The sequence below is a fragment of the Pristiophorus japonicus genome, unplaced genomic scaffold (assembly GCF_044704955.1).
Source record: "Pristiophorus japonicus isolate sPriJap1 unplaced genomic scaffold, sPriJap1.hap1 HAP1_SCAFFOLD_594, whole genome shotgun sequence".
Lineage (NCBI taxonomy): Eukaryota > Metazoa > Chordata > Chondrichthyes > Pristiophoridae > Pristiophorus > Pristiophorus japonicus.
In genome coordinates this window covers 78,049-104,708 of record NW_027254503.1, presented here as the reverse complement: position 1 = coordinate 104,708, position 26,660 = coordinate 78,049, and the positions used below count along the sequence as shown (strand labels likewise).

Sequence of the window (26,660 nt, the reverse complement as noted above, 5' to 3'; positions counted from 1 at the left end):
ACCTGCGCTGGGAAAGACAGGTCAAGGGGAAGGAAAGAGAGGGGAAGGGGAAAGAGAGAGTGGAAGGAGTGAGAGAGACGAATGGGAGAACTCAGAATGGGAGAGAAAGAGAGTGGGAGGGGAGAGATTAGAAGGGGAGAGAGGAGAAGGGGACAGAGATGGAAAGGCGAGAGAGGGAGAATGGGGAGAATCTGAAAAGAAAGGGAAAAGAGAGAGAGAGGAGAGAGGGGAGGGAAGATGGGGAAGTGAAAAGGCAGAGGGGAGAGTGGATAGGGGAGAGAGGGGAGGAAGGAGTGGGAAGAGAATGAAATTCGAGAGGGAAGGGGAGAACGAGAGAGGAAAAAGATGTTGAACATGTCATCATGGGAAAGGCAGAGAGACAGTAGTTTCAGGATCAGTCTCAAAGATGTTTAATATTTATAACTAAATCCCTTATTAATTGATGGTGAATTTAAATACTGATCTAATTTTGAATTGGCCCCAGTGAGATTTGAACCCACGACCCATGGTTTACTAAACCAGTGCTCTAACCCCTGAGCTATGGAACCACCTGCCCTGGGCTGTGGGTCATTCCCCAGTTAGTGCTGTGTGTTTGAAGAATGAGGAGGGGTCAGTGAAACGCTCAGATTGTGTCTCATCCCCCAGACTCCTGCCTCCGTCTCTTCAATATTCACCTCTCAACATCGATATATCGGGTCTTTCACGTAGTAAAACATCCCAAGGCAACTCAGTCACACTCTGTCCCAATCTCTCTGTCTCTCTGTCTCTCTGTCTCTGTCTCTTTCTTTCTGTCTCTCACCTTCTCACTCTGTCTCTCGAGGCGGGAGGGCAGAGCGGGGGAAGGGGAGAGAGAGGGAGAAGGGAAGAGAGGGGGGGGATTGGAGAGATGGGGAGGGGGAGAGTCTGATGGGAAAGGGGAGAGCGAGAGCGAAGGAATGAAAAGGAGGATGGAGGGGAGTGGAGACTGTGGAGGGGAGGGAGAAGGAGAGGGAGGAGAGAGAGAGGAGGGGAGAAAATGAAAAGGGAGAGGGGAAGGAGTGAGCGAGAGGGGAAGGGGAGAGAGAGAGGGGGAAGGGGAGAGCAAGAGGGGGAGGGGAAAGAGTGGGAAGGGGAAAGAGAGGGGGGAAGGGGAGAGCAAGAGAGGGGAGGGGAAAGAGAGGGAAGGGAAAGGGAGAGAGGGAGAAGGGGAGAGAGAGGGGGGAAGGCGAGAGTGAGAGAGGGGAGGGGAAAGAGTAGGAAGGGGAGAGAGAGGGGGGGGAAGGTGAAAGAGATGTTAAGAAGAGTGATGGGGAAGGAGTGAGAGAGAGAGGGGAAGGAGTGAGAGAGTGAGGAAGGGGAGAAAGAAAGGGGAAGGGGAGAGAGGGAGAAGGGGAGAATCTGAAAGGAAAGGGAAAGGAGAGAGAGAGGAGGGAGGGGAGGAAAGGGAGCGGAGAAGGAGGAGGGAGAGGGAGAGTGGAAAGGCAGAGTTGGAAGGGGAGAGAGTGGGACGGGAAGAGGGTGAGGCGAGGGAGGGGAAAGGGGAAGAGGGGAATGAGTGAGAGACGGGGAAAGCGAGATAGCGGGAAAGTGAGAGAGGAATAAAAAGATGTGGAACGGGTCGTGATTGTTGTGTACACATGTAAACGTCACCAATATGTAAGACTTGCCACTAGGGGGCACACCTGTGGGAGACCCAATGGTCACCTGTACACCCTGGGACAAGCAGGTATATAAGGTGACTCACCATACTGCTTCCCCACCCTGGAGTCTGAATAAAGAGCACAAGGTCACCACAGTTTGAGCTTGCAATACAGTCCTGTGGATTTATTCTGAACATCACTCACTGGCGACGAGTAACGGATCACCAACCTTCACACGGTAATGGCTGCCGTTGGTCTTGTTGAGGGATTTGTTGAGGGTGATGATTTGGGAAGCCTTCGTTGAGCGTCCCGACCGGTACTACGTCGCCAATGAACAGGACGAGGCTGAGAGAGGGCGATCAAGACCAGGGCGATTCTCCTCACCGTATGTGGGTCTCCGATATACGGCCTGCTCAAAAACCTGCTGGCACCGGTCAAACCAGAGGAGAAGACTTACACAGAGCTGTGTGTGCTGGTGTGGGAACGCCTCAAGCCGAAGGAGAGCACCTTAAAGGCCAGGTATCACTTTTACACCCACCGGCGCTCCCAGGGCCAGAAGATTCCTTGCGGGGCAGTACGGTTTTTGCGGGATCTTTGCGGGAAATGTTGCCGAACGGTTTCGTGCTCGGAATCGGTCACGAGGTCATCCTTCGCAAGCTGCTGTCTGCCGGATCCCGGGATAAACGGGTCCTTTTCGGAATGGGAGGCAGTGACTAGTGGGGTACCGCAGGGCTCAGTGCTGGGACCCCAGCTATTTACAATATACATCAATGATTTAGATGAAGGAATTGAGTGTAATATCTCCAAGTTTGCAGATGACACTAAGCTGGGTGGCCAGTGTGAGCTGTGAGGAGGATGCTAAGAGGCTGCAGGGTGACTTGGACAGGTTAGGTGAGTGGGCAAATGCATGGCAGATGCAGTATAATGTGGATAAATGTGAGGTTATCCACTTTGGGGGCAAAAACAGGAAGGCAGAATATTATCTGAATGGTGACAGATTAGGAAAAGGGGAGGTGCAACGAGACCTGGGTGTCATGGTTCATCAGTCATTGAAAGTTGGCATGCAGGTACAGCAGGCGGTGAAGAAGGCAAATGGTATGTTGGCCGACATAGCGAGGGGATTTGAGTATCGGAGCAGGGAGGTCTTACTGCAGTTGTACAGGTCCTTGGTGAGGCCACACCTGGAATATTGTGTTCAGTTTTGGTCTCCTAATCTGAGGAAGGACGTTCTTGCTGTTGAGGGAGTGCAGCGAAGGTTCACCAGACTGATTCCCAGGATGGCAGGACTGACATATGAGGAGAGACTGGATCGACTGGGCTTGTATTCACTGGAGTTTAGAAGGATGAGAGGGGATCTCATCGAAACGTATAAGATTCTGACGGGACAGGACAGGTTAGATGCTGGCCGAATGTTCCCGATGTTGGGGAAGTCCAGAACCAGGGGACACAGTCTAAGGATAAGGGGGAAGCCATTTAGGACCGAGATGAGGAGAAACTTCTTCACTCAGAGAGTTGTTAACCTGTGGAATTCCCTGCCGCAGAGAGTTGTTGAGGCCAGTTCATTGGATATATTCAAGAGGGAGTTAGTTATGGCCCTTAAGGCTAAAGGGATCAAGGGGTATGGAGAGAAAGCAGGAAAGGGGTACTGAGGTGAATGATCAGCCATGATCTTATTGAATGGTGGTGCAGGCTCGAAGGGCCGAATGGCCTACTCCTGCACCTATTTTCTCTGTTTCTATGTTTCTATCTGAGCAAGGCCATCACGACAGCCCAGGCCTTCATATCCACGAGCGATAACACGAAACAGATTCGAAGCTCACCGGCAAGTACTGTGCATAAAATAATGTATTCAGCAGGCAGAACGGCACAGGACAGGGCCCACATGACCGCAGAGGCCAGACCTAGGCCTCGAGTGACTCAGAGTCCGCCGTGGGCCGTGAATGCGTATCCATTAGCACCATGTTGGCCCTGCTGGGGTCAGCCATCGAGCCCATCAATGTCGATTCAAGCCCTGTGTGTGCAAGGGCCGTGGAACAATGGGGCACCTCCAGCGAATGTGCAAACGGTCTGTGACTCACCACGTGGCAGAGTCAGGAGAGGACCATCGATCCAGCGAGGGTCACGCTGAACGAGCAGGAGAGGCAACTCAACCTGAGGCTGAAGGGGAAGTACATGGGGTACACACCTTCACCACCAAAAGCCCTCCGATAATGTGAAAAGTTGGACCTAACGGTACTCCAGTCTCCATGGAACTAGACACGGGGGCGAGTCAATCAATAATGAGCCAGAAGGCATTCGAGAGGCTGTGGAGGGGGGCGACAGAGCACAATGACCCAAGCTGATCCCGATTCAGGCAAAGCTGGGCACCTACACCAAGGAACTGAGACCAGTTATTGGTAGTGCGGGCATAAGGGTATCCCATGAGGGAGCGGTGCGCGATTTACCTCTGTGGATTGTTTCAGGTGATGGGCCAATGCTGCTTGGTAGAAGGTGGATGGGGAAGATTCGATGGAACTGGGAAGACCTCTGTGTACCTTCTCTGGCGAACAACCTCTCCCCTTGCTCAAAGGCTGAGCAAGCCCCCCACCTTCAGCTGAACCAGGCGTCGAAGTGCAGATCCATTTGCAGACCCCCGAGGCACAGGCCGCTCGTCGCGACCACCAGGAGGCGAAGATCAACCGAGCAGCGGTTACAGACGGGGGTACCCAGCACCCGAAGCCGACGACCTCTTGGCGGCGACGGAAGAGGCTCCAGGTCGACCAAGCGGAGCGGGGCTCCGGCCGAAACCATCCGAATGTGTCTTCCCGACGCCAGAGGCGGGAATCCCTGGGGAGGAAGATGGCGGCAGTCGAGAGAAGCGTCCAGACCACGGGTCGAGAGAAACGTCCAGACCACGGGATGTGGCCGCAACGGAACAGAGGCATGTGTTGGCCAGCGAGGAAGGCCACTGGGTTTGGGGCAAAGGTAAAGGGGGGGGGCCGCTGAGAAGGCCAGGAACCCACTATGTCCCAATAAGTTGTTTGCACTGTGGAACCCATGTGAGCGTTCTTTCACAGCCAATGGTGTACTATCATATGGGGTCGGGGGTACGTTAAAACAAGCCAAAGTAGCGGGCAAACACCAACCGGTCGTATATGTATCTGACAAAGTACTTGTAGCAAGTGATGTGTTATCACATTACGGCCTGCTCACGGCGAACCGCCAGACGGGAGTGTTGTACACCAAGCCAAAGTAGCGGGCGAGCCCTAACCGGTTGTATATGTATCTAACAGTTGTATATGTATCGGTGCTGTGACCACAACTGTTTACAATATACATAGATGACCTGGAAGAGGGGACAGAGTGTAGTGTAACAAAATTTGCGGATGACACAAAGATTAGTGGGAAAGCGGGTTGTGTAGAGGACACAGAGAGGCTGCAAAGAGATTTCGATAGGTTAAGCGAGTGGGCTAAGGTTTGGCAGATGGAATACAATGTCGGAAAGTGTGAGGTCATTCACCTTGGGAAAAAAAACAATAAAAGGGAATATTATTTGAATGGGGAGAAATTACAACATGCTGCAGTGCAGAGGGACCTGGGGGGTCCTTGTGCATGAAACTCTTTTGAGAAATGCTACCAACCGGTTTCCAAACATGGTCTGTTGGCGTGTTAAGGTCAACGTGATAACCACTACACTACGGAAACGTTGTTCCAAAAAGTTAGTTTGCAGGTGCAGCAGGTAATCAGGAAGGCGAATGGGATGTTGGCCTTCATTGCGATAGGGATGGAGTACAAAAGCAGGGAGGTCCTGCTGCAACTGTACAGGGTATTGGTGAGGCTGCACCTGGAGTACTGCATGCAGTTTTGGTCACCTTACTTAAGGAAGGATATACTGGCTTTGGAGGGGGTACAGAGACGATTCACTCGGCTGATTCCGGAGATGAGGGGGTTACCTTATGATGATAGATTGAGTAGACTGGGTCTTTACTTGTTGGAGTTCAGAAGGATGAGGGGTGATCTTATAGAAACATTTAAAATCATGAAAGGGATAGACAAGATAGAGGCAGAGAGGTTGTTTCCACTGGTCGGGGAGACTAGAACTAGGGGGCACAGCCTCAAAATACGGGGGGAGCCAATTTAAAGCCCAGTTGAGAAGGAATTTCTCCTCCCAGAGGGTTGTGAATCTGTGGAATTCTCTGCCCAAGGAAGCAGTTGAGGCTAGCTCATTGAATGTATTCAAGTCACAGATAGATAGATTTTTAACCAATAAGGGAATTAAGGGTTCCGGGGAGCGGGCGGGTAAGTGGAGCTGAGTCCACGGCCAGATCAGCCATGATCTTGTTGAATGGCGGAGCAGGCTCGAGGGGCTAGATGGCCTACTCCTGTTCCTAATTCTCATGTTCTTATGTTCTTATAAGTGTTCGTAGCAAGTGATGTGTTACCACACGAGGTCGGGAGTGTTGTACACCAAACCAAAGTAGCGGGCGAGCCTCAGCCGGTTGGACATGTATCCTGTAAGTTACCCAAGGCAGTAGCCTGCGTTCATGGGGCAAAAGAGAGGCACCAACAGGGGTCCCAATATGTGCCCGAGTCAGACAAGCTGCCCATCCCACAGTTTTGGGAGAGCAGAGGCAGCATTATCAAGGCTTTGTTTGGAATATGTCTAACACTGTCTGTGCTCTGTAACATGATCCGCCACGGGCCAGGCACTGAGAATGGCGCTGATGCCCTCAGTTGACCAACCTTGCCCACCCCCCCCGGGGTGGAAACGGCGCAGCCCACAGACCTGCTCGTTGTTACGGAAGTGCGAGAAAGCGATGGGTCCACCGTAAGGGCCCCCTCAGTTTAGGCCCTGGACCAGCCAGGGTCCCACATTACCGCCTGCTCACGGCGAACCGCCAGACGGGAGTGTTGCAGCTTATCCGTCGCAAAGACGTAATGCTCATCCCATCAGATTGCCCCCCGCCCTGTGGGACAAACCCTGCAACGTGTTACAAAGAAAGGCAGGGAGGCTACACACAGTCGGTGGTGCGGGAACCTCCGTACTACGTCCCAGGATCCACGGGGGACCACACGGCCTCCCGCTACCACTGAAAGTCTCAGGGCCGTATCGGCCCATCCTGGGCTCTCCAGGCCTTAGGGTCAGCGACAATAGTCCGCAGCGGGCAGCCCAGATCACCAAGCCGAGCACCACACGTGTCGCGGTAGACTCCCTACAGACCCCGGCTGTCCCGGGTTGCTACGCAGTCACCGGACAGAGTCGCTCAGGACCGAGCCTTCCGTCTGCTATCAGCAGAGAATGCACCATGATCGTACGGCCCCCCTCCACACCACATCAGAATAAGTGACGTGGACAATATTCAGGGCCCCCAGATGGGGCCGAGAGCACTGTGTGAGACAAAGAGGGGAATGGAGTGTGTGTGTGTGTGTGATGAAAATGGAGTGTTTGGTTGTGAAACCATGTACTGAGCAAACGCAGAAAGCGTTTGGACCAGACCAGACTGCAAACTATCGATAAGCAGGCCACCATTGTGAAAGGACCTGGCCACGTCTGTCCCATCACACCAGGCACTCGGCCGGGCAGCAACGTTCCGACCAACTCACCCAGGCCAGGAATTCAAATCAGGTGATCGACCCGGGGACACAGGGCGTCATATCGCCTCAACTTGCACATAACTGGTACATAAGCCTTTGGAGGGGTGGGCGGGGGGGGAGTGATGTTATGTATGCACCAAAACCTCACCAATATGTAAGACTTGCCACTAGGGGGCACACCTGTGGGAGGCCTAAGGGTCACTTGTGCACCCTGGGACAAGCAGGTACATAAGGTGATCCACCATGCTGCTTCCCCACTCTGGGGTCTCAATAAAGAGACCAAGGTCACAATAGTTTCAGCTTACGATACGGTCCCGTGGATTTATTCTGAACATAACAGTGATGGAGAGGGCAGAGAAAAGTGCTGTACCTGCATGCCAACTTTCAATGACTGATGTACCATGACACCCAGGTCTCGTTGCACCTCCCCTTTTCCTAATCTGCCGCCATTCAGATAATATTCTGCCTTCATGTTTTTGCCCCCAAAGTGGATAACCTCACATTTATCCACATTATACTGCATCTGCCATGCATTTGCCCACTCACCTAACCTGTCCAAGTCACCCAACACACTTTTAGTGTCCTCCCCACAGCTCACACTGCCACCCAGTTGGAGATATTACACTCAATTCCCTCATCCAAATCATTAATGTATATTGTAAATAGCTGGGGTCCCAGCACTGAGCCCTGCGGCACCCCACTAGTCACTGCCTGCCATTCTGAAAACGACCCGTTTATCCCGATTCTTTGCTTCCTGTCTGCCAACCAGTTCTCTATCCACGTCAATACATTACCCCCAATACCATGTGCTTTAATTTTGCACACAATCTCTTGTGTGGGACCTTGTCAAAAGCCTTTTGAAAGTCCAAATACACCACATCCACTGGTTCTCCCTTGTCCACTCTACGAGTTACATCCTCAAAAAATTCGAGAAGATTTGTCTGGCATGATTTCCCTTTCATAAACCCATGCTGACTTGGATCGATCCTGTCACTGCTTTCCAAATGTGCTGCTTTTTCATGTTTAATAATTGATTCCATCATTTTCCCCACTACCGATGTCAGGCTAACCGGTCTTTAATTACCCGCTTTCTCTCTCCCTCCTTTTTTAAACAGCGGCATAACATTAGTTACCCTCCAGTCCATAGGAACTGATCCAGAGTCGATAGACTGTTGGAAAATGATCACCAATGCATCCACTATTTTGAGGGCCACTTCCTTAAGTACTCTAGGATGCAGACTATCAGGCCCTGGGGATTTATCAGCCTTCAATCCCATCAATTTCCCAAACACAAGTTCCCACCTAATACGGATATCCTTCAGTTCCCCCTTCTCACTGGACCCTCAGTCCCCTAGTACTTCCGGAAACTTATTTGTGTCTTCCTTCGTGAAGACAGAACCAAAGTATTTGTTTAACTGGTCTGCCATTTCTTTGTTCCCCATTATAAATTCACCTGAATCTGACTGCAAGGGATCTATGTTTGTCGTCACTAATCTTTTTCGAAGCTTTTGCAGTCAGTTTTTATGTTGCCTGCAAGCTTCCTCTCATACTCGATTTTCCCCCTCCTGGTTAAACCCTTTGTCCTCCTCTGCTGTATTACAAAATTTTCCCAGTCCTCAGGTTTGCTGCTTTTTCTGGCCAATTTATATGCCTCTTCCTTGGATTTAACACTATCCTTCATTTCCCTTGTGAGCCACATTCCCCATTTTATTTTTACTCCAGATAGGGATGTGTAATTGTTGGAGTTCATCCATGTGATCTTTAAATGTTGGCCATTATCAATCCAACATCAACCCTTTAAGGGTCACTGGCCAGTCTATTCACATCTCACACCATCAAAGTTATCTTTCCTGAACTTCAAGGCCCTCATCTCTGAATTAACTCTGTCACTCTCCATCTTAATAAAGTATTTGACCCATATTTACAATTCAAGCCCTTGCTAATTTAAATACTGAGCTAATTCTGAGTTGGCCCCAGTGAGATTTGAACCCACGACCCCTGATATAATAGACCAGTGCTCTAACCCCTGAGCTATGGAACCACCTGCCCTGGGCTGTGGGTCATTCCCCAGTTAGTGCTGTGTGTTTGAAGAATGAGGAGGGGTCAGTGAAACGCTCAGATTGTGTCTCATCCCCCAGACTCCAGCCTCCGTCTCTTCAATATTCGCCTCTCAACATCGATATATCGGGTCTTTCACGTCGTAAAACATCCCAAAACAACTCAGTCACACTCTGCCTCAATCTCTCTGTCTCTCTGTCTTTCTCTCTGTCTCTCTGTCTCTCAGTCTCTTGATCTCTCTCTCTCTCTCTCTCTCTCTCTCTCACTGTCTCTCTCTTTCTGTGCAGAGCGGAGGAAGGGGAGAGAGGGAGAAGGGGAGAATTGTTGAGATGGGGAGGGGGAGAATCTGATGGGAAAGGGGAGAGCGAGAGCGAGGGAAGGAGAGAAAGTGAGGAGGGAGGAGAGTGGAGACAGGTGAGGGGAGGGAGAAGGAGAGGGAAGATAGAGCGAGGAGGGGAGAAAATGAAAAGGGAGAGAGGAAGGAGTGAGCGAGAGGGGGAAGGGAGAGAGAGCAGAATGGGGAGCGAGGGGGGAAGGAGAGGGAGAGAGGGGGGAAGCTGAGAGAGAGGGGGAAGAGGAGAAAGATCAGCAAGGAGAGAGCAGAAGGGGCGAGATAGGTGAAAGGATAGAGAGTGAGGGGAGAGAGGGGAAGGAGTGAGAGATGGGGAAAGAGAGATAGCAGGAGAGAGGGTAAAAAGATGCAGAACAGATTGTGATGGGGAAGGAAGAGAGAGGTTTGGAAGGGTAGAGAGAAGCCTGTTTTTCAAGGGTCGGTCTCAGAGCTGTTTAATATTTATAATTTAAGCCCTTGTTAATTGACAGTGCACTTAAATACTGAACTAATTTTGAGTAGGCCCCAGTAAGATTTGAACTCACAACCCTGGTTTATTGGACCAGTGCTCTAACCCCTGAGCTATGGAGCCACCTGCTCTGAGAAAGACAGGGGAAGGAGCAGGAAAGAGAGGGGAAGGGAAAAGAGAGAGTGCAAGGAGGAAGAGAGAGGGGAATTGTCATTTATTCAACCAGCATTTTAACCCATGTCTCATCTGACCAAAGTTGTACACTATGAGAACATTGACCACAAGGGGGTGAACTTGTGGGAGACACTCCTAACCTGGATCTTCAGGTATAAAAGTGGAAGCTCCACCCACTTCCATCACTTGAGTGCTGTGGAATAAAGGACAGGTCACAGACTGACCTTCTCTCAAGCATGGGCCTCGTGTGCATTTATACTGTGCAGTAAGGACGTATCAGGGAAGGGGAGAGAGAGAGAGGAGAGAGAGAGGGGAAGGGGAGAGAGAGGGGAAGGAGTGAGAGAGAGGGAAGGGGAGACAGGTAGGAAGAGTGAGGGGAAGGGAGAGGGAAGAGGGGGTAAGTGGAGAGAGTGTCTGGAATGGTGGGGAGAGAGTGGAAGGAGTGAGAGAGGGAAGGGGAGAGAGGGGGAAGGAGTGGTTAGCGGACAGAGGGGTTAGGGAGAGAAGTAAGATAGACGAGGAAGGAGAGAGAGGAAGGAGTGGGGAAAGAATGAAAGTAGAGAGGGAAGGGGAGAGCAAGAGGAGTGAGAGGGTGAGGCAAGGGAAGGGGGGAGAGGGGAATGAGTGAGAGACGGGGAAAGCGAGATAGCGGGAAAAAGATATAGAACAGGTCGTGATGAAGAAGGGAGAAAGAGATTTGGAAGGGGAAAGAGAATAGGGGGAAGGGAGCCTGTTGTTGCAGAGTCGGTCTTGGAGCTGTTTAATATTTATAATTAAAGCCCTTGTTAATTGAAATACTGAGCTAATTTTGAGTAGGCCCCAGTGAGATTTGAACCCACGACCCCTGGTTTACAAGACCAGTGCTCCAACCCCTGAGCTATGGAGCCACCTACTCTGTGAAAGACAGGGGAAGGAACAGGAAAGAGAGGGGAAGGGAAAAGAGAGAGTGCAAGGAGTGAGAGAGAGGGGGAAGGGGAGAGAGAGAGTGGGGAATGGGGGGAAGGGGAGAGAGAGTGGATGGAGTGAGAGATATCAATGGAAATTGACACGGGTGCATCCGTGAGTGTAATAGCGGAGTCGCTGTACATCGACAAATTGCGTGATTTCCAGCTTGAATGAGATGAGGAGTCCAAGTCATGTTTGACTATAAATACTCATCTATGCCGAAATCAATTTAATAGGCTACCGTTTGGAGTGTCTTCCGCCCCTGCCATATTCCAAGGGGTGATGAACCAGATTTTGCAAGGTATTGAAGGGTTAGTATGTTATTTAGATGACATACGAATTTCAGCATCAAATAGACAAATTCACAATAACATATTGAATGAAGTCCTCAAAAGGCTTGAGAAGCACAGAGTGCGCGTGTCTGCTCGTAAGTGTGAGTTATTTAAAAACTCAGTGGAGTACTTAGGGTACAGAGTAGACAAAGATGGTTTACATCCAACCATGGGAAAGCTGGATGCAATTAGAAATGCACCGACTCCCAGGGTGTGGCAAAGGCTACATATTGATTTTGCTGAGTTAGAAGGACAACAATTGTTCATTGTGATTGATAGCCATTCGAAGTGGGTTGAGGTGTTTCCAATGTGGAAAATAACAACAAGTAAAACAGTGGACATTTTACGAAAATTATTTTCTTCATTTGGCCTCCCTGAAGAAATTGTTTCAGATAATGGACCACAATTTCGTTCAGAAGAATTTGCACAATTCACGAGCAAAAATGGTGTGAAACATACCAAGGTTCCACCATACCATCCTGCTTCGAATGGTGCAGCAGAGCACACTGTACAAATTGTAAAACGTGTCCTCATAAAACAAATGTTAGATCCAAATCCAAGGAAACGACAATTGTCATTGGATCACTAATTGGTTAATTTTTTGATTCCATATTGAAATACTCCTCATACAACTACTGGTCGAACACCAACAGAGTTGTTTCTCAAACGACAGCCACGAACCAGATTCTCGTTGTTAAAGCCAAATTTGGCACAGTCCGTAGAAGAGACACAATTAAGACAGAAAGAGAAGCATGATAGAGGTAGAGTAAAAGAGAGAAGTGTGAAATTGAACCAGAAGGTGAGAGTGAAGAACCATCACCATAAATGTTTAAAGTGGTTACCAGGAAGAGTGGTGAAGATATGTGGTCCTCGCACATATTTGGTAAAGATGTTTGATAATGGACAGGTTAGGTTTGTTCATATTGATCATATTTTACGTACAGACATGGAAGGAGTTGAAGGTGGGAATGATTCAATTATTTCTGACTTATCAGATAGTTTTGATACACCAGTAGCAAATCCTAAATCCAATGTACTGGAAACAAATCCAGGAGAGAATCAGAATGAAAGTCTGAGTCCGAGTCAGGAAAACAAAGAGCCTGACGTTAGAGTGAGTTCAAATGAAAATCAAGGAAATTCCGTGAGGAAAACGTTCTTCAGGATGAGCCTCGAATGAGTGTGAAATCGACACCATGTTTGGAAGGTTCTGTTCGAGAAGGAAGGAATCCTCTTCGAAACAGAAAACAAGTGGTAAAGTTAAATTTGTAAATATGGAAAAAAGAATAAGTTTATATCCTGTGTTATGTATAAACATGAAAATTATGTATGATGTTTGTTATAATAACTTCTTCATTGAGGAGGGAGAAGTGTAATGTCTGTAAGCTTGTAATGTTTATAGCTCCACTCTGTGGATGTGGACGTATTGTGTACTGCAACTGCATAGTTAATAATAAACAGAACCAGGCAGATTTCCGGAGGCTTCTGAGAGAGCAGCGTAACATGTTGGAAGCTGTGTGTGCTTGTGCTCTGTGACTATATCACAGTGAGATAGCGGAAAAGGGAGAGAGGGGTAAAAAGATGTAAAATGGCAAAGGCAGATGGAGAGACAGTGAGGGAGCCTGTTGTTCCAGGGTTGGTCTCGGAGTTGTTTAATATTTATAATTAAAGCTCTTGTTAATTGACAGTGAATTTAAATACTGAGCTAATTTAGAAAAGGCCCCAGTGAGATTTGAACCCACAACCCCTGGTTTACAAGACCAGTGCTCTAACCCCTGAGCTATGGAGCCACCTGCTCTGGGCTGTGGGTCATTCCCCAGTTATTGTTGTGTGTTTGAAGAATGAGGAGGGGTCAGTGAAACGCTCAGATGATGTCTCATCCCCCAGACTCCTGCCTCCGTCTCTTCAATATTCACCTCTCAACATCGATATATCGGGTCTTTCACGTAGTAAAACATCCCAAGGCAACTCAGTCATACTCTGCCTCAATCTCTCTTTCTCTCTCTGTCTCTGTCTCTCTCTCTCTGTCTCTCTATCACTTTCTCTCTGTCGCTCACTGTGTCTCGAGCCGGAAGGGGTCAGAGAGGGGCAAGGGGAAAGTCAGAAGGGAAAGGAGAGAGAGAGAGAGAGAGAGGGAGGAGAGAGATTGAGGAGTGAGTGGAGAGAGAGGAGCGGAGAGTGGGGGAGTGGAGAAAGAGGGGGAAAGGGACAGGGAGAGGAAAGGAGCGAGTGAGAGGGGAAAGGGGAGAGAGAGAGAGAGAGGGAGATGGAGAGAGAGATGAGTGTGTCATTAGTTGGTATTACATCGATAGGTCACTAGGTGGGGCTCTATTAGAGGAAGAGAGAGGGAAGGGGAGAGTGAGGGGAAGGAGTGAGAGAGTGGGAAGGGGAGAGTGAGGGGAAGGAGTGAGAGAGAGAGGAAAGGGGAGAGTGAGGGGAAGGAGTGAGAGAGAGGGAAGAGGAGAGTGAGGGGAAGGAGTGAGAGAGAGAGACGGGGAGAGTGAGAGGAAGGAGTGAGAGAGAGGGAAGTGGAGAGTGAGGGGAAGGAGTGAGAGAGAGACGGGGAAGAGGAGAGACAGAGGGAACACCAACAATAATGTATATTTATATAGCGCCTTTAACGTAGTGAAACGTCCCAAGGTGCTCCACAGGAGGATTATGGGATAAAAATTTGACACCGAGCCAGAAAAGTAGAAATTAGCGCAGGGGACGGAGGGAGGTTTTAAGGAATGTCTTGAAGGAGGAAAGAGAGGTCGAGAGGTTTAGGGAGGGAGTTCCAGAGCTTGGGGCCCAGGCAACAGAAGGCACGGCCACCGATGGTGGAGCGATTATAATCAGGCATGGTCAGGAGGGCAGAATTAGAGGAGTGCAGACATCTCGGGGGGTTGTGGGGCTGGAGGAGGTTACAGAGATAGGGAGGGGTGTCGGGGCTGGAGGAGGTTACAGAGAGAGGGAGGGGTGTTGGGGCTGGGAGAGGTTAGAGATAGGGAGGGGTGTAGGGGCTGGAGGAAGTTGCAGAGATAGGGAGTTGTGAGGGGCCATGGAGGGATTTGTAAACAAGGATGAGAATTTTGAAATCGAGATGTTGCTTAACCGGAAGCCAATATAGGTCACCGAGCACAGTGGGTGATGGGTGAGTGGGACTGGGTGTGAGTTAGGACACGTGGCAGGGAGCACAGGGGGTAATGGGTGAGTGGGACTGGGTGTGAGTTAGGACACGTGGCAGGGAGCACAGTGGGTGATGGGTGAGTGGGACTCGGTGCGAGTTAGGACATGGGGCAGTGAGCACAGGGGGTGATGGGTGAGTGGGACTGGGTGTGAGTTAGGACACGGGGCAGGGAGCACAGGGGGTAATGGGTGAGTGGGACTCGGTGCGAGTTGGGACACGGGGCAGTGGGTGAGCGGGACTTGGTGCGAGTTTGGACACGGGGCAGCGAGCACAGGGGGTGATGGGTGAGCGGGACTTGGTGCGAGTTAGGACACGGGGCAGCGAGCACAGGGGGTGATGGGTGAGCGGGACTTGGTGCGAGTTTGGACACGGGGCAGTGAGCACAGGGGGTGATGGGTGAGTGGGACCTGGTGCGAGTTAGGACACGGGGCAGTGGGTGAGTGGGACCTGGTGCGAGTTTGGACACGGGGGCAGTGAGCACAGTGGGTGATGGGTGAGCGGGACTCGGTGCGAGTTAGGACACAGGGCAGCCGAGTTTTGGATCACCCATAGTTTAAATTGGGTAGAATGTCGAAAGAAGTGTGAGAGAGGGGGAAGGGGAGAGGATACAGAGTGTGGCAAGAGAGGAGAGGGAATTGAGTAAGAGACGGGGAAAAGGGAGAGAGTGTGTGAGAGACACAACAAGGAGGAGAGGGGAGCCTGTTGTTCCAGGGACAGTATTGGAGCTGTTTAACATTTATAATTAAATTCCTTGTTAATTGAGGGTGAATTTAAATACTGAGCCCTACTGAGATTTGAACCCACGACCACTGGTTTATCAGACCAGTGCTCTAACCCCTGAGCTATGGAGCCACCTGCTATGGGAAAGACAGGGGAAGGAGCAGGAAAGAGAGGGAAAGGGAAAAGAGAGAGTGGAAGGAGTGAGAGAGAGGGGAAAGGGGAGAGAGAGGGAAAGGGGAGAGAGAGAGAGTGGAAGAAGTGAGAGAGAGGGGGTAGGGGAAAGAGAGTGGGAGGGGAAGGGGATAGGGAGACAGGGCGGAGGAGAGAGTGGAAGGGGAGAGAGTGGGGAAGGACTGAGAGAGTGGGGAGAAGGGGAGACTGGGAGGGGCAGGGGAGAGGGAGGGAGGAAGGGTAAAGAGATGTTAAGGGGAGAGAGCGGGAAGGAATGTGAGATATCTGGAGGGCAGAGAGGGGAAGGGGAGAGAGAGGGGGAGAACCTGCAAGGAAAGGGAAAGGAGGGAGACAGGAGGGAGGGAAAAGGGGGAAGTGAGTGAGGGAAGGGGAGAGAGAGGGGAAGGGGAGAGAAGGGGAAGGAGAGAGAGAGAGAGAGGAGAAGGGGAGTGCGAGGGGGAAGGGGAGTGTGAGGGGGAAGGGGCGAGAGAGGAGAAAATGGGGAGAAAAGAGAGAGGGAACGGGTGAGGGAGAGGGGAAAGGGGAAAGTGATGGAGGGGAATGGGAGAGAGGGGGATGAAGGGGATAGATAGCGAGGGAAGGGGCGAGGGAGAATGGAGGAAAGGGAGAGAGAGAGGCGAAGGGGAGCGAAAGAGGTGGAAAGGGAGCGTGAAAAGAGAGTGAGGGAAGGGGAGAGATAGGGGAAGGAGTGAGAGAGAGAAGGAGTGAGTGAGGGAGATGGCTAGAGAGAGGGACGGGGAGAGTGAGGGGAAGGAGTGAGAGAGAGAAGGAGTGAGTGAGGGAGATGGCTAGAGAGAGGGACGGGGAGAGTGAGGGGAAGGAGTGAGAGAGAGGACGCTGCCTCAGGTAATCCAGCCGTGGGTCCCAGCCCCCTCCCAACAACAATAATGTATATTTATATAGCGCCTTTAACGTAGTGAAACGTCCCAAGGTGCTCCACAGGAGGATTATGGGATAAAAATTTGACACCGAGCCACAAAAGGAGATATTCGGGCAGGTGACAAGAGGTCGGTTTTAAGGAGCGTCTTGAAGGAGGAAAGAGAGGTAGAGGGAGGGAGTTCCAGAGCTTGGGGCCCAGGCAACAGAAGGCACGGCCACCGATGGTGGAGCGATTATAATCAGGGATGGTCAGGAGGGCAGAATTAGAGGAGTGCAGACATCTCGGGGGGTTGTGGGGCTGGAGGAGATTACAGAGATAGGGAGGGGTGTAGGGGCTGGAGGAGGTTACAGAGATAGGGAGGCGTGGAGGGGCTGGAGGAGATTACAAAGATAGGGAGGCGTGGAGGGGCTGGAGGAGGTTACAGAGATAGGGAGGCGTGGAGGGGCTGGAGGAGATTACAGAGATAAGGAGAGGTGTAGGGGCTGGAGGAGGTTACAGAGATAGGGAGGGGTGTAGGGGCTGGAGGAGGTTACAGAGATAGGGAGAGGTGTTAGGGCTGGAAGAGATTACAGAAAAATGGAGGGCCATGGGCCATGGAGGGATTTGATAACAAGGATGAGAATTTTGAAATCGAGGTGGTGCTTAACCGGGAGCCAATGTAGGTCAGCGAGTACAGGGGGTGATGGGTGAGCGGGACTGGGTGCGAGTTAGGACACGGGGCAGCGAGCACAGGGGGTGATGGGTGAGTGGGACTCGGTGCGAGTTAGGACACGGGGCAGTGAGCACAGGGGGTGATGGGTGAGTGGAACTCGGTGCGAGTTAGGACACGGGGCAGTGAGCACAGGGGGTGATGGGTGAGTGGGATTCGGTGCGAGTTAGGACACGGGGGCAGCAAGCACGGTGGGGGTGATGGGTGAGCGGGACTCAGTGCGAGTTAGGACACGGGGGCAGTGAGCACAGGGGGTGATGTGTGAGCGGGACTTGGTGCGAGTTAGGACACGGGGCAGTGAGCACAGCGGGTGATGGGTGAGTGGGACTTGGTGCGAGTTAGGACACGGGGCAGCGAGCACAGTGGGTGATGTGTGAGCGGGACTTGGTGCGAGTTAGGACACGGGGGCAGTGAGCACAGGGGGTGATGTGTGAGCGGGACTTGGTGTGAGTTAGGACATGGGGCAGCGAGCACAGGGGGTGAAGGGTGAGCGGGACTCGGTGTGAGTTAGGACACGGGGCAGCGAGCACAGGGGGTGATGGGTGAGTGGGACTCGGTGCGAGTTAGGACATGGGGCAGCCGAGTTTTGGATCACCTCTAGTTTACGTCGGGTAGAATGTGGGAAGGAGTGAGAGAGAGAATCAGAGAATCATAAACATTTACAGCACGGGAGGAGGCCATTCGGCCCATCGTGTCCGCACCGGCCGACCAAGAGCTACCCAGCCTAATCCCACTTTCCAGCTCTCGGTCCGTAGCCCTGTAGGATACGACACTTCAAGTGTACATTCAAGTACTTTTTAAATGTGGTGAGGGTTTCTGCCTCTATCACCCTTTCAGGCCGTGAGTTCCAGACCCCCACCACCCTCTGGGTGAAGACATTTCCCCTCAAATCCCCTCTAAACCTCCCCCCAATTACTTTAAATCTGTGCCCCCCGGTTATTGACCCCTCTGCTAAGGGGAAATAGGTCCTTCTTATCCACTCTATCCAGGCCCCTCATAATTTTATACACCTCAATTAAATCTCCCCTCAGCCTCCTCTGTTCCCAGGAAAACAAACCCAGCCTATCCAATCTTTCCTCATGGCTAAAGTTTTCCAGTCCCGACAACATCCTGGTAAATCCCCTCTGCACCCTCTCCAGTGCAATCACATCCTTCCTGTAATGTGGTGACCAGAACTGCACGCAGTACTCCAGCTGTGGCCTAACAAGTGTTGTGTGCAGTTCGAGCGTAACCACAGGGCAGGGGTAAGGTGTGCATTTAATAAATTTGGTGAATTTACAGCGTGCCCTCCGAGGGTCAAACAGATGTGGCCGTGGGATTCATTATTTGTGGAAAATCCCAACTGGGTCATCTTGTGTCCATTGCCACATCTTGAGCCTAAAACCAGCGAAGGCAGGAACTGGGAAATGTCAGGATATCGCAGGAAGGATGTGATTGCACTGGAGAGGGTGCAGAGGAGATTTACCAGGATGTTGGCGGGACTGGAGAATTTTAGCGATGAGGAAAGATTGGATCGGCTGGGGTTGTTTTCTTTGGAACAGAGGAGGCTGAGGGGAGACCTCCATTCCTTCACCCAGAGGGTGGTGGGGGTCTGGAACTCACGGCCTGAAAGGGTGGTAGAGGCAGAAACCCTCACCACATTTAAAAGATACTTGGATGTGCACTTGAAGTGCCGTAAGCTACAGGGCTACGGACCGAGAGCTGGAAAGTGGGATCAGGCTGGGATCATATCATCATCATAGGCAGTCCCTCGGAATCGAGGAAGACTTGCTCCCACTCTAAACATGAGTCCTGAGGTGACTGAACAGTCCCAATACGAGAACCACAGTCCCTGTCACAGGTGGGACAGATAGACGTTGAGGGAAGGGGAGGGTGGGACTGGTTTGCCGCACGCTCCTTCCGCTGCCTGCGCTTGGTTTCTGCACGCTCTCGGCGACGAGACTCGAGGTGCTCAGCGCCCTCCCGGATGCACTTCCTCCACTCCGGGCGGACTGGTCTTTGGCCTGGGACTCCCAGGTGTCGGTGGGGATGTTGCACTTTATCAGGGAGGCTTTGAGAGTGTTCCCTCTGCCCACCTTTGGCTCGCTTGCCGTGAAGGAGTTCCGAGTAGAGCGCTTGCTTTGGGGAGTCTCGTGACTGGGACATGCGGACTATGTGGCCCTGCCCAGCAGATAGCTCTTGGTCGGCTGGTGCGGACACGATGGGCCGAAATGGTCTCCTTCCGTGCTGTAAGTTTCTATGAGTCGATGATATATCGGTGTCTCTGAGACTGGATGTGGAAAAGGTGGGATACAGACTGGGGGTGGGAAGTGAAAGTACTGTGGGCAGATTGTAAAGTGCGGAGTGAGTAGTTCCTGTTGATGGTGTCGGCCTGTCGCCGATTGACGGTCAATTCAGTAACAGAAGCCAAAATTGAGTAGACCCCAGTGAGATTTGAACCCACGACCCCTGGTTTACTAGACCAGTGCTCTAACCCCTGAGCTATGGAACCACCTGCCTTGGGCTGTGGGTCATTCCCCAGTTAGTGCTGTGTGTTTGAAGAATGAGGAGGGGTCAGTGAAACGCTCAGATTGTGTCTCATCCCCCAGACTCCTGCCTCCGTCTCTTCAATATTCGCCTCTCAACATCGATATATCGGGTCTTTCACGTAGTAAAACATCCCAAGGCAACTCAGTCACACTCTGGCTCTGTCTCTTTCTTTCTGTCTCTCACCTTCTCACGCGGTCCCTCGAGGGGGGAGGGTGTAGCGGGGGAAGGGGAGAGAGAGGGAGAAGGGAAGAGAGGGGGGGGATTGGAGAGATGGGGAGGGGGAGAGTCTGATGGGAAAGGGGAGAGCGAGAGCAAGGGAATGAAAGGGAGGATGGAGGGGAGTGGAGACTGGGGAGGGGAGGGAGAAGGAGAGGGAGGAGAGAGAGAGGAGGGGAGAAAATGAAAAGGGAGAGGGGAAGGAGTGAGCGAGAGGGGAAGGGGAGAGAGAGAGGGGGAAGGGGAGAGCAAGAGGGGGAGGGGAAAGAGTGGGAAGGGGAAAGAGAGGGGGGAAGGGGAGAGCAAGAGAGGGGAGGGGAAAGAGAGGGAAGGGAAAGGGAGAGAGGGAGAAGGGGAGAGAGAGGGGGGAAGGCGAGAGTGAGAGAGGGGAGGGGAAAGAGTAGGAAGGGGAGAGAGAGGGGGGGGAAGGTGAAAGAGATGTTAAGAGGAGTGATGGGGAAGGAGTGAGAGAGAGAGGGGAAGGAGTGAGAGAGTGAGGAAGGGGAGAGAGAAAGGGGAAGGGGAGAGAGGGAGAAGGGGAGAATCTGAAAGGAAAGGGAAATGAGAGAGAGAGAGGAGGGAGGGGAGGAAAGGGAGCGGAGAAGGAGGAGGGAGAGGGAGAGTGGAAAGGCAGAGTCGGAAGGGGAGAGAGTGGGACGGGAAGAGGGTGAGGCGAGGGAGGGGAAAGGGGGAGAGGGGAACGAGTGAGAGACGGGGAAAGCGAGATAGCGGGAAAGTGAGAGAGGAATAAAAAGATGTGGAACGGGTCGTGATTGTTGTGTACACATGTAAACGTCACCAATATGTAAGACTTGCCACTAGGGGGCACACCTGTGGGAGACCCAATGGTCACCTGTACACCCTGGGACAAGCAGGTATATAAGGTGACTCACCATACTGCTTCCCCACCCTGGAGTCTGAATAAAGAGCACAAGGTCACCACAGTTTGAGCTTGCAATACAGTCCTGTGGATTTATTCTGAACATCACTCACTGGCGACGAGTAACGGATCACCAACCTTCACACGGTAATGGCTGCCGTTGGTCTTGTTGAGGGATTTGTTGAGGGTGATGATTTGGGAAGCCTTCGTTGAGCGTCCCGACCGGTACTACGTCGCCAATGAACAGGACGAGGCTGAGAGAGGGCGATCAAGACCAGGGCGATTCTCCTCACCGTATGTGGGTCTCCGATATACGGCCTGCTCAAAAACCTGCTGGCACCGGTCAAACCAGAGGAGAAGACTTACACAGAGCTGTGTGTGCTGGTGTGGGAACGCCTCAAGCCGAAGGAGAGCACCTTAAAGGCCAGGTATCACTTTTACACCCACCGGCGCTCCCAGGGCCAGAAGATTCCTTGCGGGGCAGTACGGTTTTTGCGGGATCTTTGCGGGAAATGTTGCCGAACGGTTTCGTGCTCGGAATCGGTCACGAGGTCATCCTTCGCAAGCTGCTGTCTGCCGGATCCCGGGATAAACGGGTCCTTTTCGGAATGGGAGGCACTGACTAGTGGAGTACCGCAGGGCTCAGTGCTGGGACCCCAGCTATTTACAATATACATCAATGATTTAGATAAAGGAATTGAGTGTAATATCTCCAAGTTTTCAGCTGACACTAAACTGGGTGGCGGTGTGAGCTGTGAGGAGGATGCTAAGAGGCTGCAGGGTGACTTGGACAGGTTAGGTGAGTGGGCAAATGCATGGCAGATGCAGTATAATGTGGATAAATGTGAGGTTATCCACTTTGGGGGCAAAAACACGAAGGCAGAATATTATCTGAATGGTGACAGATTAGGAAAAGGGGAGGTGCAACGAGACCTGGGTGTCATGGTTCATCAGTCATTGAAAGTTGGCATGCAGGTACAGCAGGCAGTGAAGAAGGCAAATGGCATGTTAGCCTTCATAGCGAGAGGATTTGAGTATAGGAGCAGGGAGGACTTACTTCAGTTGTACAGGGTCTTGGTGAGGCCTCACCTGGAATATTGTGTTCAGTTTTGGTCTCCTAATCTGAGGAAGGACATTCTTGCTATTGAGGGAGTGCAGCGAAGGTTCACCAGACTGATTCCCGGGATGGCTGGACTGACATATGAAGAGAGACTGGATCAACTGGACCATTATACACTGGAGTTTCGAAGGATGAAACGTATAAGATTCTGACGGGACGGGACAGGTTAGATGCGGGAAGAATGTTCCTGATGTTGGGGAAGTCCAGAACCAGGGGACACAGTCTAAGGATAAGGGGTAAGCCATTTAGGACTGAGATGAGGAGAAACTTCTTCACTCAGAGAGTTGTTCACCTGTGGAATTCCCTGCCGCAGAGAGTTGTTGAGGTCAGTTCATTGGATATATTCAAGAGGGAGTTCGATGTGGCCCTTACGGCCAAAGGGATCAAGGGGTATGGAGAGAAAGCAGGAAAGGGGTACTGAGGGAATGATCAGCCATGATCATATTGAATGGTGGTGCAGGCTCGAAGGGCTGAATGGCCTACTCCTGCACCTATTTTCTATGTTTCTATGTTTCTCAGATTTTTTTCTCCCTAAAATGTCAGGATATCACAGGAAGGATGTGATTGCACTGGAGAGGGTGCAGAGGAGATTTACCAGGATGTTGGCGGGACTGGAGAATTTTAGCGATGAGGAAAGATTGGATCGGCTGGGGTTGTTTTCTTTGGAACAGAGGAGGCTGAGGGGAGACCTCCATTCCTTCACCCTGAGGGTGGTGGGGGTCTGGAACTCACGGCCTGAAAGGGTGGTAGAGGCAGAAACCCTCACCACATTTAAAAGGCACTTGGATGTGCACTTGAAGTGTCGTAAGCTACAGGGCTACGGACCGAGAGCTGGAAAGTGGGATCAGGCTGGGATCATATCATCATCATAGGCAGTCCCTCGGAATCGAGGAAGACTTGCTTCCACTCTAAAAGTGAGGCCTTAGGTGACTGAACAGTCCAATACGGGAACCACAGTCCCTGTCACAGGTGGGACAGATAGACGTTGAGGGAAGGGGAGGGTGGGACAGGTTTGCCGCACGCTCCTTCCGCTGCCTGCGCTTGGTCTCTGCACGCTCTCGGCGACGACACTCGAGGTGCTCAGCGCCCTCCCGGATGCACTTCCTCCACGCCGGGTGGATTGGTCTTTGGCCAGGGACTCCCAGGTGTCGGTGGGGATGTTGCACTTTATCAGGGAGGCTTTGAGGGTGTACCCTGTAATGTTCCCTCTGCCCACCTTTGGCTCGCTTGCCGTGAAGGAGTTCCGAGTAGAGCGCTTGCTTTGGGAGTCTCGTGTCTGGAACATGCGGACAATGTGGCCCTGCCCAGCAGATAGCTCTTGGTCGGCTGGTGCAGACACGATGGGCCGAAATGGTCTCCTTCCCTGCTGTAAGTTTCTATGAGTCGATGATATATCGGTGTCTCTGAGACTGGATGTGGAAAAGGTGGGATACAGACTGGAGGTGGGAAGTGAAAGTGCTGTGGGCAGATTGTAAAGTGCGGAGTGAGTGGTTCCTGTTGATGGTGTCGGCCTGTCGCCGATTGACGGTCAATTCAGTAACAGAAGCCAAAATTGAGTAGGCCCCAGTGAGATTTGAACCCATGATCCCTGGTTTACAAGACCAGTGCTCTAACCCCTGAGCTATGGAGCCACCTGTAACACCAGCTCCTGTTTGCATCTTACTATTGTTAACAAGGAGGTGGGGCCCGAATAATCATTCTTGGTGATTCATCCCTGAACATTGACAGAATCTTACAGCACACAAGGAGGGCCATTCGGCCCATCGTGTCTGTGCCGGCTCTGTGAGAGAGATTCGTGCTTGGAAGTTGTAAAAGGAGGGAGAGAGGGGAATGAGTGGGAGAGGGAATGGGAGAGAGAGGGGGAAGGAGTCAGCCAGAGGGGAATGGGAGAGAGCGAATGGGAGAGCGCGAAAGGGGGAGGGGAGCAAGATGGGAAGTCGAGAGAGGGAGGAGGCAGGGGAGAGAGAAAGGAAGGGGAGAGGGAGAGAGCAGGGGAGAATCTGAAGAGAAAGGCAAAAGCGGGAGAGAGAGGAGTGAGGGGAGGGAGCGGAAGGAGAGAGAGGGGAAGGGGAGAGAGAGAGGGGAAGGGGAGAGAGAGATGGAGAAAATGAGATCGCGGGAAAGTGAGAGAGGAGTTAAAAAAAAAAATGTAGAACGGGTCGTGATCTGGAAAGCAAAGAGACAGGGAAACCTGCCTTTCTGGGGTAGGTCTCAGAGCTGTTTAATATTTATAATTAAAGCTGTGGTCAATTGACAGTGAATTTAAATACCGAACTAATTTTGAGTTTTCCCCAGTGAGATTTGAACCCACAACCCCTGGTTTAATCGACCAGTGCTTTAACCCCTGAGCTATGGAGCCACCTGCCCTGGACTCTGGGTCATTCCCCAGTTAGTGCTGTGTGTTTGAAGAATGAGGAGGGGTCAGTGAAACGCTCAGATTGTGTCTCATCCCCCAGAACTCCTGCCTCCGTCTCTTCAATATTCACTTCTCAACATCGATATATCGGGTCTTTCACGTAGTAAAACATCCCAAGGCAACTCAGTCACACTCTGGCTCTGTCTCTCTGTCTCTCGGTCTCTCTCTTTCTGTCATGCATGTATGCTTGGGGTTACTAGCCACCAGGTGGGGCCACTGTCGGAGGTCATTGGGCTGTACACACGCGTGTTCGGCCCAGGTATAAAAGGCCAGCCATCTTGTAATGTAATCACTTTGGGCCCGAATAAAGTAGAGCCAGGTGTGTACCTGTTCGGAGTTGACAGTAATCTGTCTATTGAGTTATTGCACACACAACACTTTCTCACTCTTTCTCTGTCTCTCTCACACACTCTCACTTTCTCTCTGTGTGTCTCTCGAGGGGGAAAGGGAGAGAGGAGAAGGGGAGAGAATGGGAAGGAGTGGGGAGAGAATGAAAGTAGAGAGGGAAGGGGAGAGAGGGGAAGGGGAGAGAAGGGGAAGGAGTGGGGAGAGAATGAAAGTAGAGAGGGAAGGGGAGAGAGGAGAGAGAGGGGAAAGAGGGAGAGTGAGAGGGGAAGGGGAGAGCGAGGAATGGGAAAGAGAGAGAGGGGAAGGAGAGAGAGGGAGGGGAAAGGGAGAGAGGGGAAGGGGAGAGAAGGGGAAGGAGTGGGGAGAGAATGAAAGTAGAGAGGGAAGGGGAGAGAGGAGAGAGAGGGGAAAGAGGGAGAGTGAGAGGGGAAGGGGAGAGCGAGGAAAGGGAAAGAGAGAGAGGGGAAGGAGAGAGAGTGGGGAAAGGGAGAGAGGGGAAGGGGAGAGAAGGGGAAGGAGTGGGGTCAGAATGAAAGTAGAGAAGGAAGGGGAGAGAGGAGAGAGAGGGGAAAGAGGGAGAGTGAGAGGGGAAGGGGAGAGCGAGGAAAGGGAAAGAGAGCGAGGGGAAGGGGAAAGAGAGGGAGGGGAAGGAGTGAGAGGGGGGGTTGAGAACAGGGAGGGGAAGGAGAGAGGATAAGAAAGGGGAATGAGTGAGAGATGGGGAAAGTGGGAAAAAGATGCAGAATGGGTCATGATGGGGAAGGGAAAGAGAGATTTTTAATGTGGGAGAGAGAGTAAATCAGGACAAGAAGAGGAGAGGGGAGCTGTAATTCCAGGGTCAGTCTCAGAGCTGTTTAATATTTATAATTAAATCGCTAGTTAATTCACGGTGAATTTAAATACTGAGCTAATTTTGATTTGGCTCCAGTGTAATTTAAACTCACGACCCCTGGTTTACAAGACCAGTGCTCTAACCCCTCAGATATGGGGCCACCTGCTCTGGGAAAGACACGGGAAGGAGCAGGAAAGAGAGGGGAAGGGAAAAGAGAGAGTGGAAGGAGTGAGAGAGAGGGGGAAGGGGAGAGAGGGGGCAAGGGGAGAGTGTGGGGAGGGGAGTGAGACGGTGGAAGGGGAGAGAGTAAGGGGAAGGGGAGAGAGAGAGAGAGAGAGAGGGGAAGGAATGAGAGAGAGGGGGAAGGAATGAGAGAGAGGGGAAGGGGAGAGGGAGGGAGGGGAAGGGGAGAGGGAGGGAGGGGAAGGGGAGAGGGAGGGAAGGAGTGACAGAGCGAAGTTGAGACAGTGAGAAAGAGAAGGAGGTGGGGAAAGAGAGGGATGGGAGTGGGAGAGAGGTGGAGGGGAAAGAGCGGAAGAGGAGAGAAAGGGGAAGGAGTGAGAGAGAGGGGGAAGAGGAGACTAGCGGGGGCAGGGGAGAGTGAAGAAGGGGAGAGAGAGGGGAAGGGGAGAGAGTGGTGAAGGGGAGAGAGAGGGGAAGGGGAGAGAGATGGTGGAAGGGGAGAGATTGGGGAAGGGGAGAGAGTGAGGAAGGGGCTCTCTGCGGCAGGTAATTCCACAGGTTAACAACTCTCTGAGTGAAGAAGTTTCTCCTCATCTCGGTCCTAAATGGCTTACCCCTTATCCTTAGAATGTGTCCTCTGGTTCTGGACTTCCCCAACATCGGGAACATTCTTCCTGCATCTAACCTGTCCAGTCCCATCAGAATTGTATATGTTTCTATGAGATCCCCTCTCATCCTTCGAAACTCCAGTGAATACAGGCCCAGTTGATCCAGTCTGTCCTCATATGTCAGTTCTGCCATCCCTGGAATCAGTCTGGTGAACCTTCGCTGCATTCCCTCAACAGCAAGAATGTCCTTCCTCAGATTAGAAGACCAAAACTGAACACAATATTCCAGGTGAGGCCTCACCAAGGCCCTGTACAACTGCAGTAAGACCTCCCTGCTCCTATACTCAAATCCCCTCGCT

General features: G+C 51.8%; 7 non-coding genes across 7 annotated transcripts; all 7 read right to left on the bottom strand.

Annotated features, from left to right (window-relative positions):
* Positions 1 to 475: 475 nt before the first annotated feature.
* On the bottom strand, positions 476 to 548 carry trnat-agu (transfer RNA threonine (anticodon AGU)). The gene has a single exon. It is a non-coding gene; the product is annotated as a tRNA-Thr (tRNA).
* Positions 549 to 9,161: 8,613 nt separating this feature from the next.
* trnan-auu (transfer RNA asparagine (anticodon AUU)) lies at positions 9,162 to 9,234 on the bottom strand. The gene has a single exon. It is a non-coding gene; the product is annotated as a tRNA-Asn (tRNA).
* Positions 9,235 to 10,102: 868 nt separating this feature from the next.
* On the bottom strand, positions 10,103 to 10,174 carry trnai-aau (transfer RNA isoleucine (anticodon AAU)). The gene has a single exon. It is a non-coding gene; the product is annotated as a tRNA-Ile (tRNA).
* Positions 10,175 to 11,039: 865 nt separating this feature from the next.
* Positions 11,040 to 11,112, bottom strand: trnat-ugu (transfer RNA threonine (anticodon UGU)). The gene has a single exon. It is a non-coding gene; the product is annotated as a tRNA-Thr (tRNA).
* A 2,104-nt stretch (positions 11,113 to 13,216) lies between these two features.
* Positions 13,217 to 13,289, bottom strand: trnat-ugu (transfer RNA threonine (anticodon UGU)). The gene has a single exon. It is a non-coding gene; the product is annotated as a tRNA-Thr (tRNA).
* A 6,298-nt stretch (positions 13,290 to 19,587) lies between these two features.
* On the bottom strand, positions 19,588 to 19,660 carry trnat-agu (transfer RNA threonine (anticodon AGU)). Its single transcript has one exon. It is a non-coding gene; the product is annotated as a tRNA-Thr (tRNA).
* A 3,812-nt stretch (positions 19,661 to 23,472) lies between these two features.
* Positions 23,473 to 23,545, bottom strand: trnat-ugu (transfer RNA threonine (anticodon UGU)). Its single transcript has one exon. It is a non-coding gene; the product is annotated as a tRNA-Thr (tRNA).
* Between the last annotated feature and the right edge of the window lie 3,115 nt (positions 23,546 to 26,660).